This window comes from Fukomys damarensis, unplaced genomic scaffold (genome assembly GCF_012274545.1).
Source record: "Fukomys damarensis isolate Sample0158 unplaced genomic scaffold, DMR_v1.0_HiC HiC_scaffold_17, whole genome shotgun sequence".
NCBI classification, from domain to species: domain Eukaryota; kingdom Metazoa; phylum Chordata; class Mammalia; order Rodentia; family Bathyergidae; genus Fukomys; species Fukomys damarensis.
The window spans coordinates 82065961-82081802 of record NW_022900929.1 but is presented as its reverse complement, the minus strand read 5'-3'; the positions used below and the strand labels follow the sequence as shown (position 1 = coordinate 82081802).

Below are 15842 nucleotides of genomic sequence, written 5' to 3'. Positions count from 1 at the left end.
TTGTTTTCCTCTTTATTACACTACTAAGACCTCTAAGACAGCTGGATAGAAATGGTAAGAGTGGATTTTCTTGTCTTATTCTTAGTCATAGGGAAATACACACTTAATTGGTACCCATATAGTACAGGGTTAATCAGCGTTTTCATGAATGCTCTTCATCACATTGAATGTGTACCCTCTGTTCCTGTTTTACTGGTTTTTTGTCATTTGTTTATTTTAGTTTGTTTTCACTATAATTATATGTTGAAGGGATTGAGAATATAGCTTAGTCTTGGCATTTATGAGGTCCTTGGTTTGATACCTAGAAAACACATACACAAGCATGTGTTGGTTTTTATCACGTTATTTTCCTGCACTTACTGCTACTTTATATTTCTGTGTTATCTTTGTTGTTGTTGTTGTTGTTGTTGTTTGTACTGGGCATTGAACTTGGGACCTTGTGCTTGCGAGGCAGGCAGCAGAACCAGCCCTTGTGTTAATCATATTCTGTAATTTTTTTTAATTTTTTATTTTTGCACTGGGAATTAAACTCACTCAGGACCTTGCACTTGTCAGGCGGGCATGGTGCCACTGAGCTAAATCCCCAACCCTATATTCTGTAATCTTTTCACTAAAATGTCTAATATGCTATAAATCCCATTTGTTAGATTTCTGCCTTAGATCACTCTTTTTAGTATTGGAAACTATTCTTACTTTGTTCGTGTCTCCCTTTAAAATCCTTGGGCATAGTTAAAATGCTTACTTTAAAGTTCTCATTTACTAATTATATTGTCTTTGTTATTCCTAGGTCTTTGTACTGATTTTTGGTACAATCATGGTGATGATTTTCTGTTTCTTTGCCAATCTAATTTTTAATGTAGTTCTGGACATTGAATTTTATGATTTTTGGTTTTTTTAACATCTTGATTTTTGTTCTCAAAGTGTATTGATGTTTGTTTTGGCAGCAAAGATGCCTGTAGATGAGATTAGAGTCACTCTTTAAGGGCTTATATTTAAGCTTAGGGCAGGTCAAGAGTAACTTCTACACTAGACTAATTGAGTTTTTGTACTAAAATGTTACCCTCCTCTGGTGTCTATAGTCGTGAGCTGCTTAACAGTGGGGATGCATTCTGAGAAATACATCACTTGGTAATTCTCTTGTTGTATAGACAAAAGCCAAGGTGGCTAGAGTATTAACTATGTGTTGTAAGCATCATTATGCAGCCATGACTGCTGAATTTTTCAGGTGTTCACTGAGTTCTCTCAACTCTGCCTGGTTAGAACTAGAAAATGTGTTATTCATTTATAGATCCCTGATAATGCTTTGTCCAGCTTCATAGAATTTTTCTCTACACATATACAGTTTAGTGTTCAGTAGTATGTTCCAAATCTGCGTAGAGATCTGTGTCGATTTTAATGATCCGTGTCTTTCTTCCATACTGGCGTTTGCCACCTCAGACGCTGATGTCAGTCTTCCCCTCAGCAGTCTTGCCTTTTTTCCTTAGTTGCTCTTCAGTGTCACAGTCCAGAAAGAGCTCTGTAGAATCGTGTCATTTTAATATTTTTTTCTCTCAGGTCTCACAGCTCTGGTTTTTCATTATCCAGCTTCTGAAACAGTTGTTAATTTTTCTTTTCTTTTTTTGGTATATATTTTGAATCGATGAAGCTGAGTGAGCTACTTCTGGTGTCAGGTACTCCATTGTGGCCACATGCAGAAAAGCTTTTAACAGCAACTTACTCAATAAAATATTCAATTTTAAAAAAGATATTCAATAAAATATAAGGCCCCTTATACCCGGTTTCCTGATAAGTTATTGTCCACTGTTGCCAGGAAAACTGTTTTAGACTTCTGTGGCTCACGCTGAACTCAGCTCCTCTCTCACTGTCAAATGTTCTCACTTTCTACTTCTCTGAGGAAAACAGAAAATTGTAATGTAGATAAGTCCCCGGCTAGTTGCTAGTTCTTGTCTTCCCTTTTTGCCCAACAGGAGCTGCCTATCTGAAAGCTGATTGCTCTGCATCCCACCCCTTCCTTAGAACTCATTTCATGACTTAACCTTCTGCCTCTTTATTATCTCCTTTTTTTACTTAACTATAAATTTTCCCATTAATAGTTAAATGCTTAATTTTCCCCCATCTTTTAAAAAAGTCTTCCTGAAACCCACAACCCTTCTTGAGCTGTTACCTGTCTTCATTTGTTTTGGAAGAAGAAAGTCAAAGTTTAATCATAGTACTGGTCAAACTCAATTTATGTCCCCTTGTTTAGTTTTCAGCCCAGTAGCAATTTTTTTTTTTTTTTTTTTGAGACAGGGTCTTGATGTGTAGCTTAGGCTGATCTTCACCTCACTATGTAGCCCACGCTGGCCTCAACTTCACAGCAGTCCTGTTGCCTCAGCCTCCTGAGTGCTGGGATTACAGATGTGCGCCACCACACCCGGCACAAATGTCTTTTAATATCACTCTTCTGAAACTTGTATTTATCAAAGACACCATGACCTCCTTTTTCTAAATATAATGGATAATTTCAACCCCAGCTGACAACCATTTTTCACTGGACTCTTGTATTAGTTACTTTTCTTTCATTACTGAAACAAAAATACCTGGCACCAGAAATTAAAAGGGACAAGGTTTAGTTAGCCCACAGTTTGTAAAGGTTTCAGTCCATAATCATCTGGCTCCAAGGCAGGGATGGCAAACAGGCATCACAGAGGAGAAACATGGCCTGCATAAGGTAGCAAAGGTAGCAAGAGGCTTTAACTGTCTTTCTGCTCCTTTTATCTTATTCACACTACCAGGGATTAGGGCCGTGCCGTATCAGTCACTCACGTGCAGGGGTTTAGTAATCACACACCCTACATCCTAGCATTATACACTCTAGATTCACTCACCTCAGAAAAAGCCCATCCTACCATTGCATGAGGCTTTGAGGGGATGTGATGGCACAAACTATAACAATTCTATTGACAGTCCGTTTTACACATACCACCATGTTCTCCCAGTTTGGTAGTCTCATGTTTTAAATTCCTTAGATAGCACATTGTCCTGGTCTTCCTGCTAATGTCTTGGCATATCCATTCTCACTTTCTTTCAAGGGCTTCTTCCTGTATATTCTGTGTTTATCTAGAGTGAGTTTATCAGCTGTGATGGTTTTGATTAACCTTAATATATTGATGACTTTCCATTCCTATACCCACTGTAGGATACAGACCCATATACCTAAATACTACTGTATTTCAGTTGATCAGTCTCATCTGCATACCCATAGCCACTTCACACTGAGCTTTTCCAGAACAAACTCATTGTGTAGTACCACAGATTCTGTACCTATGTATGTTAGTTTTCTGTCACTACTATAGTAAATTACTATACATTTCGTGGCTAATTCAAATTTATGATTTGAGGGTTCTGTAGTTGAACTAAGGTGTTGGCATGAGAAATTCTAGGGGAAAATGTATTTCTCTGCTTTTCTAGCTTCTAGTAGCTGCAACCAACTCTTTCTTACTCTGCATCACTGACACTGTTGGGGTCAAATCTCCCTCAGTCTTACTCTTATCAGAACACCTGAGTGTATATTGGGCCTACTTGGATAACCTAGGGTAATCTCCCTATCTCAAGGTTCTTGATTTTATCACAGAAGGAAAGCCTTTTGCTGTATGTGTAAACAGACTCACAGGCTTCAGGAAGTAAGACATGACCATTTTGAGAGACTCATTCTGTCATAGTGTCTTATTGAATTGTATTCATGTGTCTACCCTTAAAAGCTAGAAATCGGGGCCGGGGATTTAGCTGATTTAGCTGTGTGGTTCAGAGGCCTGCCTTGCAAGCGCAAGGACATGAGTTCAATCCCCAGTACCAAAAAAAAAAACAAAACAAACAAACAAACTAGAAATCAGTCTTGACTCTTCCACCCTATTTTACAGCTAGTCAAGTACCAAGTCCTGTCACTTCTCCCTGGTTGCTGTTTTTGTCTATTCCTGCTCCCACTGCATTAATCCAGATCATCATACTTATTTGAGGTAATACAGCTGTTATTCTGCATCTAGTTTCTCCACATTCATGCCATTCTCCATATAGCCACCACAAACAGCTTTCTGTTTATTTCACACCTTAGCTCCCCATTGCTCTACCTAGTGGTATAAGCAGACTCTTCGTACTACCTTTCTTCTTTCTTTTTTTTTTGTTTTTTTTTTTTTTTTTTGTCTAATCTCATTGTTTTAGTTACTTTCTTGTTGCTGGACAAAGTAATGTACCCAATACAGGAGGAGAGGTTTGTCTGGCTGTTTTCAGTCCATGGTAAGCTGGCTCCAAGACAGAAACAGCATGGTGGAAGGGCCCACTATGAAAGAAAGCTGCTCACACAGTGGTGGTCATGAAGCAGAGAGAGAGGGGAGGAGCCAGTGAGGGAGATAAACCCTTCCTGGTCATGGTTCACATGACCCACCTCTTCCCACCAATCCCCACCTCCTGCAGCAAGTCAGCTGTAGTGTCCCCGTGATCCAATCACCTTCCAGAATCCCTGCCCCTGAGCACATAAGAGTTTGGAGAGGGTCATTTTCAATCTAACAGTACTCATCTCCCTGCTTCCTTCACAGGCTACCAGTAAGCTATAGTAAGCAGCAATGAGGTAGGAAAAGAGAATCTTCTTTCAGTCTGTAGCAACATTGTCTATTAGAACTTTCAGAGGTCATAGCAGGGTTCTGCATAGTATATGCACTGTTCCGTATGGTAGCCACTAGCCATGTGTGGCTATTATACAGTTGAAATGTGGCCAGTGTGATTAAGAAACTGAACTTTAAACTTTTGTAAAAAAGTTTTAATTAACCATTTGAACTAGTAACTACCACACTGAACAGCACAGATCTGGAATAATGATTCTCAACAAGAGGTGATATTTGCCTCACCCTCCACCCATAACATTTGACAATATCTGGAAATACTTTTTAGTTTGGTTTTCACTTTGGGGGAATGCTACCCATGTTGTGTAGAAGCTGGGAATGTTTTTTAAACATCCTACAAAACATGGGAACCCTCTCCTCAGACTTAAAGATGTCAGAGTGCTGGGGTTGAGAAACTCTTGTCTAAACTATCTTACTATTTGCTATACCTGCTTACATTTTTTGGGGGGTTTATCTTAAATATCTCCTTTGTAGCAAAACTGATTTCTCAGGACTGAGTTTGGTATGTCTTCTGTTCCATAATATCTTGTGCTTACCTTTATTGGTACAATGTTGTTACCTCTATGGTAATTAAAAGTTTCATTTTTATTCTTGGCTTCTTGAATGAAGGAATATATTTATTGAAATAAACCCAGAACATGAAAATAGCCGATAAATATTTGATGAATTTATAAGTGAATGAAAAATTCAATTATTAAACAGATAGTAGTTTTTTAAATACTGTATAAAGAAATGTTGCCAACTCTTAGGGAACATGCACTTACTGAAATATTTGAAAGCCTTTTTAGAATTACTCATACTTTGCCAGTAAGAACAGAGTAGTGCTTCATTCCTTTAGGAGGAAAGAATCTTTATTCTTTTTCTGTCCTGTTCCCCTTCCCTCCCACTCTACCCTGTGCAGATGAACCCCTTCCTTCCTTCCTCTCCTGTTGTTAGACAACCAGCACAAGCACTCGCGCACCTTTCCCCAGAGTGCTGATATGACACTAACACTTCACGACATGGAAAGAAGGGTTCTAGCGAGTGAATGGGATGAGCAGGTCCGAACAAAGTTAGCTAGCTATCTAATGGAATAGACTTTAGTTTGAATCCTTGCCCTGCCATTATTGTCTAACCTTGTGTAATTTTAACTTAACTTAGCCATGTAAAAAAGATAGTAATAATGGTACCTACTCCACTGAGTTGTTGTGAATATTAATTGGTGTACAGTGCCTGGCACACGGTAAGCACACATGGAAGCTTAAGTGTTAGATGCTGAGTGTATAAGTTGATGATATGGCTCTAATTAACTTAAACTGCATAAATGTACATTTCTGAAAGTCTAAACATTAGTCAAGGATCAGTTTTGTGTTTATCATCAAAGAACTTACTGTTTAGGGCAGATGCTCACTATATAGGACCCTGAGGTCGCGAGTGTGGACTTCTTCTAGCATGGGCAGTGGAAGATAAAGAGTGGGGGAGTCACCTGCGTGAAACCATCCAAGAACCGGAAGGTGTACCCACCCTGTAGAACAGGTGCCAGCCTGTCCACCCGGCTTCCTCCTTTGGCAGGCCCTTGTGCTCTGCTTATGCCATCTATGCCTTTCTCATGTTTCTGTCTTTGGGTGAGGGTGCTCCTTCTTTTGGACTCAGATCAGAAGATGACTTTTTCACAAAATTTATTTATTTTCTGGGAATGTATTTAGCAGCCGCTAACAGAAAATCCTAGCTATTGGTGACTTAAAGAAGTAAGCATTTGTGCCAGCAAATGAGACATCCAAAATTAGGCATTTCAGAGTAGTGCAGTAACTCAAATGCTACTGATTTTAGCTTCTTTTTTATTTGCTGTGTCTTTTGTCCTGTCATGTCTTTTTCATCCAGTTGTTAAAGCAAAAAGAGAAGAAGGAAAAGCTTTCTTTAAGGACTCTGTCTTTCTATTCAGGACACCTACTTCCATTCAGGAATTTCACCCTCATTCAACCTTAGCTACCCCTCGCTGCAGGGGAAACTAGGACATAGACCAGTGATGGCAAACCTACAGCACATGTGCCACAGCCGGCTGTTCGTTGTCACTGAAAGCTCCCAAGGCTCACCATCAGTGACATCGAGTATTCCTGAGGTAGTTAGCAGTAATGTGTGCTGTGTATCCAGTCTGTTATGTGTCCCTGTCCCACCCTTGTTATGGGTCCTGCTTTCATATACTCTACATGTACACCAACCAAAGCTCTTACCATGAGTATACTAATCAATTATTTTCTTCTCTAAAAATAAGCTTTGGGAGATAAGTACTGGTTCTTCGACTTTGTATCCTCATTGCTTAGCAGTGTCTGGTACTTGGAAAACAGAAAATATTTGCTATTTTTTTAAAATATTTGTGATTTTTTTCAAATACAGTAATTGTCAAAAATAATATAGTATGCACGAATAGTTTCTTTGTATTTTTATTGCTTTATTGTTTTATTTCTTGTTTATGCCATATAAAAGGTTTATGATCAGTCCTCATAATTTGCCTATGAGGTTAATATGTTAGCATCCTCATTTCACAGTTGAAACAGGCTCATACAAGGTAAGTAACTTACCCAAAGTCTTGGGCTCTGGAATCTGACCATTGGATTAGAAGCCTAATTCTTCCAAAAAAGTAAGTTTTAAGAGTTTGGGTAACAGCCTAAGCTTTTAAAAGCTGTGGTGGTATTATTTTTGTGTGTGTGGTTTAGCATAGCCTAACTAAAGCACCTTCTTCATAGGGCATGACAGACCTACTGACTTGTGAGCTCTCCTGAAGTATACAGATTGTTCATGACAACTGACTAAAAGATGATTTTCTAGAACTGTAATTAGGAGAAATTAATGATGTGGGGTTGACAGGCTGCCTGTTCATTCTGGGGGTACAGGAAGAGTCACTTCCTGATTAGGTGACAGACACCACCATTCAGATAATTGGATAGTGAGGCAGGTTCTTTCCAGGAAAGAATTCTTAATGGGACCTCTGCCAAATGAGCGCTAAAAACTTGAATCTGTGTCATACCGCAGATCCTGAGTACTGATTTTCCCTTTAGGGATTGTCTCCACCTCCCATTCCCATTGGCCTAGTGTTTGTCTTCCTGAGGAAAATAACAAAATGAATAACTTAAGCCATGGTTTGTAAAATCTAGATTCTCTAAAAATTTGTCTCAAGACTTTCCGGCTTTGGTTGGCATTAAAAACTATTACTAGATAAACTTTAAGAACCAACTCTGGTCACATGTTGGTAACACAAAACGTAAAACCTAAAAAGAGAATCACAGTAGAGGTCCTAACTACTCCATGTTAAAAATCCAATTGGGTATAGAATAAGTTATTTTAAAACACAAGGGAAAGATAGTCCAGGCCTTATCTGTAAGAAGTATATTTATTATGGCTTTCCGTATAGAAGTTCAGTAGTGCTTGGGTTCTCACCTACGATCTCTAAAAATACTGCAGAAGAGAATATTTCATGGAGTATAAGCTTCCTGGAAGTATTTCAACTTGGCTCATGGCACGTTGCTGTTGTGGCTTGCTTTCTATCTAAGTACAAGACATTTCAGAGATCCTGGATTTTAAAGCATAGGGTAGCTTAGATATGGACTAGATGGTAATAATAAACAGGCCTGGTCCAGAATATTAAAGCATCTTAGTGCTCGTGTCCCTAGAAGGAATCAGCTTTTTGAAAGGTTAAATTGAAGATCCATAGTCTGGGATCGATTCCATAGGAGTGTTTTGTTTGGCTCACACTAATCTATCTCAAAATTGGGAGAGTTCACAGAACAAAATTAGTTGTCTGGTTTCTCTTGAAAATTTGGTGCACTGAGCTCTTATTTCCACTTGACAACTGCTAGATGTATGTGACAGTTACCCCTTTCAGTCTTGACACGCAGTCTCCATTCTTCTCAGTCCCGCTGTGCTTACACTGCAACACAAATGCTGTTATTAACTGTGGTCTGCTTCATTCATTGTATTACCTGCCCAGCATTTGAGTTGAATTTCATGTTAGGATCTTCCTTGGCAAGTTTCTTCCAAGAACCATTCTTTACATTTTAGGGGAACCATAATAATCTGTATGAGGACAGATAGTGGGAAGAAAGCATGAATTTTTGGTCTTTCAGTAATAGGTACTTTTACTGTCAGTTCTTATCTTGGCTGACCATTAGACAGCCATTCAGTGGAAAGCAAAAGTAGGATATACCAAAGAATGATGGTAACTCTTGAGAGTCTGTGCTGTAGGTCAGCAGCTAGGCAGAAAGGTAGTAAGTACTTAGAGCTAGGGAGCACTTAGAGCTGGATGAGTCAATGTATAATCTCATTCTAAGTTTTAAACTTTCCAAGTGTATTTTAAATCAGAAGCTAGTTCTCTTAATATGCTCAGTGATTGAATAGAAACAAAAAACGAATTGGGACATTAGGATATAGGATAAGTTGCTTCCTGAGAACCAGACTAATACTAGAGTGAGGACTGCTAAGAGCGATGACATACTCCTAGTAGTAAGTTTGAGTAGTTCACTCAAGTAGTAATTCTGTATAAGAGACACTCCTCTTCTACCCCTGCTTCTCAGTGCTACATCACTGAGGGATACATATATATACATACATACATATATATATGTATGTATGTATATATATGTATGTATATATATAATGCTTGTGATCCGAAGATTTCTTCCTTTATGGGAGAAAGCATGCACTCTCACCTGAGATCTTTGCCATAATAAATGATGAATGTGACCAAGTTCACCTTACCCAGATTTAAGTGAAACAAAACATTTTCTTTTGGAGTATTTAATTAAAATACAGCATGGCTTTTAAAAGGTTTATGTTGAAAGATAAGGTTTATCTTGTAATATTTGACTTCACTTTCAGTCACTACCAAGAAGAAATAGGTAATTTTTAAAACCAAGAGCATGTTTGTATTTAATTTACTGGGGAAAAATTTAGTGAAGAGGCTGGATTTGAGTAGCAAGTTTTATTTTGTTTTTTAGTATTACGCAGAAGCAATCATCTGCATGAGGTCAGTGCTGGCTAATGTTAATTGTCAGTTAATCCTCCAGTATTAATAACTGAAAGCGCTGTCAGGCAATAAGGCCCAGTTGAAGGAGGCGCCCACCTAGGCCTTTACAGAGTATCTCTTGTTAGCTTTCTTCCCCTGTGTTCTGCTTCCAGGCCACCACAGACTGAGCAGCTTTGTTGCACCAGGCCCTTCTGCTGTGATGCTCCTTCCTGCCTTGGAGTCAGCCATGCACAGACTGAGCCAAATTGAACCTGTCCTCATTTTAAGTTGTGTGTGTTGGATATTCTGCCCCAGCAACAAGAAAGCTATTGCAAGGCTATATCAATTTAATTTATAGGATTTTGAATTTTTTAACTCTTAAGTTTTTGTTATTTTTTTTGAGGCAGGGTCTTACTGTTTTCTAGGCTCATTTCACCTGCATGATCTTTCTGCCTCCAGCTCTCTTTGTTTTACATTAAGCACTTCAGTTATTTCATCCTTCCTTAGCATGGGAAGAAAACATTTATTACTGCTTTCGGGTTTTTTTCTCCAGCTAGGCACTCAGGCAGCCTAATTACCATTAAGACCCAAGTAACGCTTCTCTTTCATAATTATAAAAAATTTTCTAACCACTGTCAGCTTTCCAATTAATTTTGTTATCTTAAATTGGAAATAACTTGATGATAATCTGTAACCATTACCTAGAAGAAATTCATCTTTCATTAATATCTTTATATTCAAAGTGTGCTCTGATAGAAAGCAAATGAATTCTTATAGCATGTTAATACTTCTATATTTGTTCTTTAAGCCATTTCAAAGTTAGGGGAGAATAAATTCTAGTGGAGAAAAAAAGGAAAAATCACCAGGAGAAGACAGGCATTAAAGAGCTGATGTTTATACATCTGTGTTAAAGATGCAGTTTTATAGTCTAAAGAACCAACTAGAAATCCAGGTTTTTGGAAGCATGAAGGTAGCAACTATCCTTTCTTTCCATGCTGAAAAGTTGAAAACATGGTGACTAGGAAGATGTAAACATGATCTTCCTAACTGATGTCCCCACCTCTGCCATCACTACTAGAAGAACCCTGGGGTCTTTTCACGTGGCAGACAGAACATCACTGTTATCCTTTGCCTCACCTGAGTGCACCAGAGAAAGGTTACATGGTGGTCAACTTTGTAGAATTTAACTATAAGGAAAAATGTCACCCCTAGAAATGGTTCTCATTGTAGTTCAGCAGCAGCACCACTCCTTTAGCCTCTGTGAATGGCTCTGCGTTTTGCCTGTGGCTTTCCTCAGCAGATATCCTGTGTTCCTGGCATCCTCAGCTTGCTGGGATCTCTGCTGAAGCTTTGGCTTCACTTTCACAGCTTCATGATCACCATCTCAGCCTCTCTGTAGGAACTCTGATCCTGTCATACATCGCTTCCAGGTCTTCCAGGCCTTCCTTTGAAATCTTGATGGAAACCTCCATGTCCCTGTAACTGTTGCATTCTGCTTGCTTGCAAACCAGCCTCACCTGGACATCCCTGACTCTGCATTCAGCTTGAGCAGTAGCTGGGCCCACTTGGACCGTGGCTATAGCAGCATTCAAGTGCCTGGATGGCTGAGCATTAGTGAAATGAGTCCTGAGGAAACAACTTCCTAGCTGGCCTTGTGCAAGCATGGTACACCGGTGCTCTCTTCTCAAAGCAAAGTCTTCCAGAGAGTATACCATTATATCCTTGAACCTGTGGTGGTGGAGTCTGTCTGATTCCTTGAGATTCCATCAAGGTATCTTTCCTATTTTGGTGCAAAATGCTTGGTTTCTTTTTAGCAGGGCTAATCTCTCCAACAATGGCACCTTCTTTGGTCGCACCTGTACATGGCATTCCTTTTTAGCCAAATTGAAATCTTTCAGTTTTGTGTTTTGCTCTTGATTCTCACTGTAAATCTGGCCAAAAGTAACCAGTGATATCCATGCCAGAGTCTGACTGCTCTGCCGCCTTGAAATTTCCTTCACAAGGTCTCAGGACATGGACAAAGTATATATTAAAGCACTACATGTGACAAAGGTTTGAAACCTTTAAAAAGAAAGTATGTCTTCATGACACCAAAATAGAGAAAGATTTCAAGAATAATACACAAGAACATCTAATTATGAATAAAAGAAAAGAATTATATATTTGCCTGGAAACGAAAAGCCTCTGTGTGTCATAGGACTCCAAAAACAAAATGAATAGATAAAATGAGAATAGCAGAAGATACTAGCAGCACTACAACAATTAGATGAGAAAACAGCCTACATGACAAGTATGCTCAATTTTAAGTATACAAAAAAGTTCCTTAGACAGTGGTTCTTCAGATGTGACCTTTCTGTCTCTTGAGTAATAGCCTCACTGGGAAGTAGCTTGTGTCCAAGTCAGACCTCAATCAGACCTGCTGACTCAGAAGCTTTGTAGGTCAGGTCCTTCAGTCTGTTTTGTCCAACTTTCCATGCGACTCTAATAAATGCTAAAATTTGAAAACCACTCTGTTGAAACATACATGGTAAGTAATATGAAGATACCCAGTCTCATCATCAATCAGGACCATAAAACACTTTTCACATCCATAAGAGTCAATAAAATTATAGCACTGCTGCTATGAGTATAACAGTATATTTTTTTTAAATCATAAGTATATAAATAATAATACAATAAAAGATACATAATTTTTATGGCAAACATTTCTACTTTTAGTCATGTATCTTACTAAAAACTCCCACTAGGACAATGCAGCAGTATTTGAAATTGTAAAACTTCTCAGTAAATAGACTGCCAGGCTTGTGCGGACCTCACTTGAAAAATGAAACACCTATGTGTGACCCAAGTCTACTCAGAGAAGTGGACTGGAGCCAGAATACAGCTACATTTTCTCCTGCTATTTCTCCAACGCATCCTGGAGAAAGCTTGGTTTTGAGGCCCCTTTGTACTGCTGACTTAACAGAAGTTTTTTTCAGGTACTAGGTCAGCTGATAGAGACTGGAGTTGTCAACCCAGAACAGTTTATGAAATCTTTTGAATATGTGAAAAAATCTGGGGATTATTATGTTACAGTTGTGGAAGATGTGACCCTACAACAGATTGTTGGTACAGCAACTCTGACAATCGAACATAAACTCATCCATTCCTGTGCTAAGAGAGGAAGAATAGATGATGTTGTTAGTGACGAATGCAGAGGAAAGCAGCTTGGCAGGTTATCATTGTCAACCCTTACTTTGCTAAGCAAGAAACAACTGTTATAAGATTACTCTGTCTACCGCAAAATGTCGGTTTCTATAAAAAGTTTAGATATATGGTTTCTGAAGAAAACTACACGTGCTGGAGGTTTCTAAACTAAAACTCTATTAAGAAAATTGTAAAGGAGCTGATGTTGCTGTGAACCAGTGGCCTCTACCAGTTCTGAACTGAAAAACACATTGTAATATTCTACATACAATGACATTTAGATTACCTTAGGCTGGTGGGTCATGTTGTGAGTTTAGATTACAAATAAATATTATAAAGGGGATGATTTTTAACCAAACGAACATATTTTTAACTTGAATCTTTTCTTGCATTGTATTTTTCTAAAGTTTGGCTTAAATTCTTGGTAGTGAAGAGTCTGAGTAGTAAGGAGCCTATGCTGCTCTTTTTTTTTTTTAATTGACGAATGCTGTTTCGTACAACGTTCATTAGTATTTGTTTCAAGGAGACATTATTTAAATATACTTGGTGTCATTTCTCATATTGTATGAAGTTGGATTAAATATAGTTCATCTAACGTTTGTTGATCTAGTATTGGCAGACAACTTGATTAGCCTTTTAAAGAAGAAATGAAAATTATGAAATTGATAGGATCCAGAGTAAAACAGATGTTTTACTTAACAAAAGTTTATATAGTTCTACATGAAGTACTGCCTATATTATTTATCTATGAAATATTATTCATTTGTTAGAATTATCGAAAGGTGAATACAAAGGTCAAAACTAAGGTATTTTAGCAACTCTTTAACCTTTTTTTGGCGGGGGGTACTGAAGCCTTTCTTTTGGTTAATGTTTTTGTAAAACATGGAATATTACAAAATTGTGGGGAATATTTTTAAATGTTTGGCACTGTATTTGTCATATCCTGAAAATTTTAATGGTAGCTTTTCTATTTAATGTGATTGTAATGGATTATAATGGTCTATATTTCTGGTCACTGTCTGTTTTATTTATTTTTATTATTTTTTAAAGTTTAGGAATTAAGGTACTTTATTATTGGTTCTAATCTTTTGCATTCCGTGTTACATTAAACCTGTTCATATGAATAATAAAAGCTTTGCAGTAATTGCTTTCAGTAGAGAAATGAATGGAACTCTGTTTCATACAGTAATAATATTTGTTGTACATACTAATAAAGGGATAAAATTGGAACAATTGTGACAAAAGGCATCTTTGAAATAAGGAGTGATACAGTGATACGTGCCTACTTTCTCTACTTCGCTTGAAGTACTTTATAGTGCTACATTTGAAAAACTAAATGGAGTATTAAAATAAAAGGGTTCTGGGATATCTCTTGGTGTTTCAGGATCCTGCGTCATAGCGGGATGTAATTTAGGTGAAATAAGATCTTCAATCTAGGGGGGGGTATACCTAAATGTTAGAAAACATTAAATGAACAATATATGCAAATTACCTGAGTATAAATTACACACTTCTGAGTAGATGCTGTGGCCCAACATAGAGAAACAAACAGACATATTGTAGAATCGTGTATGCAGAGTTTCAGAGTTTAAGTTTTCTGTTTGGGGGGGGGTTGTGGGTGTTTTTTGTTTGCTTTGGTTTGGTTTTTGTTGTTGTTTTTGTTTTATTTTGTTTGTCACTGGAGATCACACTTGGGACCTTGCCTTTGCAAGGCAATCAGCTGCACCACTGAGCTAAATTCCTGGCCAGGTTGAAGTTTTAAGTAGTTTTTTTATAAATTCACTAAAAAAGAACACCAAGCCAGGCATGGTGGCACACACCTGTGATCCCAGCACTCGGGAGGCTGAGGCAGGAGGATCACTGTGAATTCAAAACCAGCCTGGGTTACATAGTGAGTTCCAGGTCAGTCTCAACTACATAGTGAGACCCTGTCTCAAAAAACCAAAAAATTTTTTAAAAATAAAAATAAAAAAGAACCCCGAGATTGCATATTTCTAAAAAGACACTATTGCTTCTTAGCCTGTTTTTGTTTTTGTTTTTTGTCTGTGCCCCCTTTTGGTGAGTATAAATACACTCTTACATCCTTGGAAGTTCCAAAATAAGTTAAATACTATTCTAAATAAGAGCAAAAGAAGGCTTTTGAGATTATAAGGAAAAGCCCTGTCCCTAGTCTCATGTTTCTGTGAAATTATCACCTAATTTTTTCAGTAGACCAGCTAATACTTGAGCTTTTCCCTACACTACGAGCCATTTTCATTTCTTCACTTTGAGAATATAACTTCCGCAACTCAAGAAAATGGAAGTGTTAAGCCTTGGGATGTAGGGATATTGATTTGTATTACTTGAAGTTTCAGGTCATATCTCCAGACGTAACTGCCAGATAGACCAAGCTCTGTTAAAAATTTTAGTTTTTTGATGATAAGACCACAAGATACACCATTCTGCCATTTTTAGTACATTCACAGTGTTACACAGTTATTGCCTCTGCCTAGTTTCAAAACATTTTCATCACCCTCAGAAATTATCCTGTACCTATGGAGCGATTAGTCACCATACCCCTTTCCTCTCCAGCCCCTGGCAACCACGAATCTATTTTCCGTCTTTGTGGCAGTGGTGGTGAACCTATTGCACACATGCTGCAGAGGCCGGTTTGGATCGTTGAAAGCTCTAAAAAGTTCACCACTGCTCTATGGATTTGCTTCTTCTGGGTATTTCATATAACAGTCATATGGTTTGTGACCTCTTTTACTTAGCATAACATTTCCAGGGTTCATCGATATTGTAGCATTATCAGTACTTTATTTTTTTTATAGCTGAATTTTAAAAATACAGTTTTTAAAAATTTATGAAACTGGTCTTTAGTGCTGTACAGATAGAGCATATTATTAGTTTTCATTTCATAAATCCAGCCAAACGTGTTTGCTTTTGATGTTCAACAAATCTCAACAGGGAACAAAAACTTTCATTCATATTTTTTTTTCCCCTCTTTGAGTTTATTGCTTTTTTTTTTTTTTTTTTTTTTT

General features: G+C 37.9%; 1 protein-coding gene and 1 pseudogene across 1 annotated transcript in view; both read left to right on the top strand.

Annotated features, from left to right (window-relative positions):
• Window positions 1–15842, top strand: part of Rfx7 (regulatory factor X7) — a 55927-nt gene that overhangs the window by 4395 nt on the left and 35690 nt on the right. The gene's annotated exons all lie outside the window — the stretch shown is intronic.
• LOC104851757 lies at window positions 12409–13066 on the top strand (annotated as a pseudogene).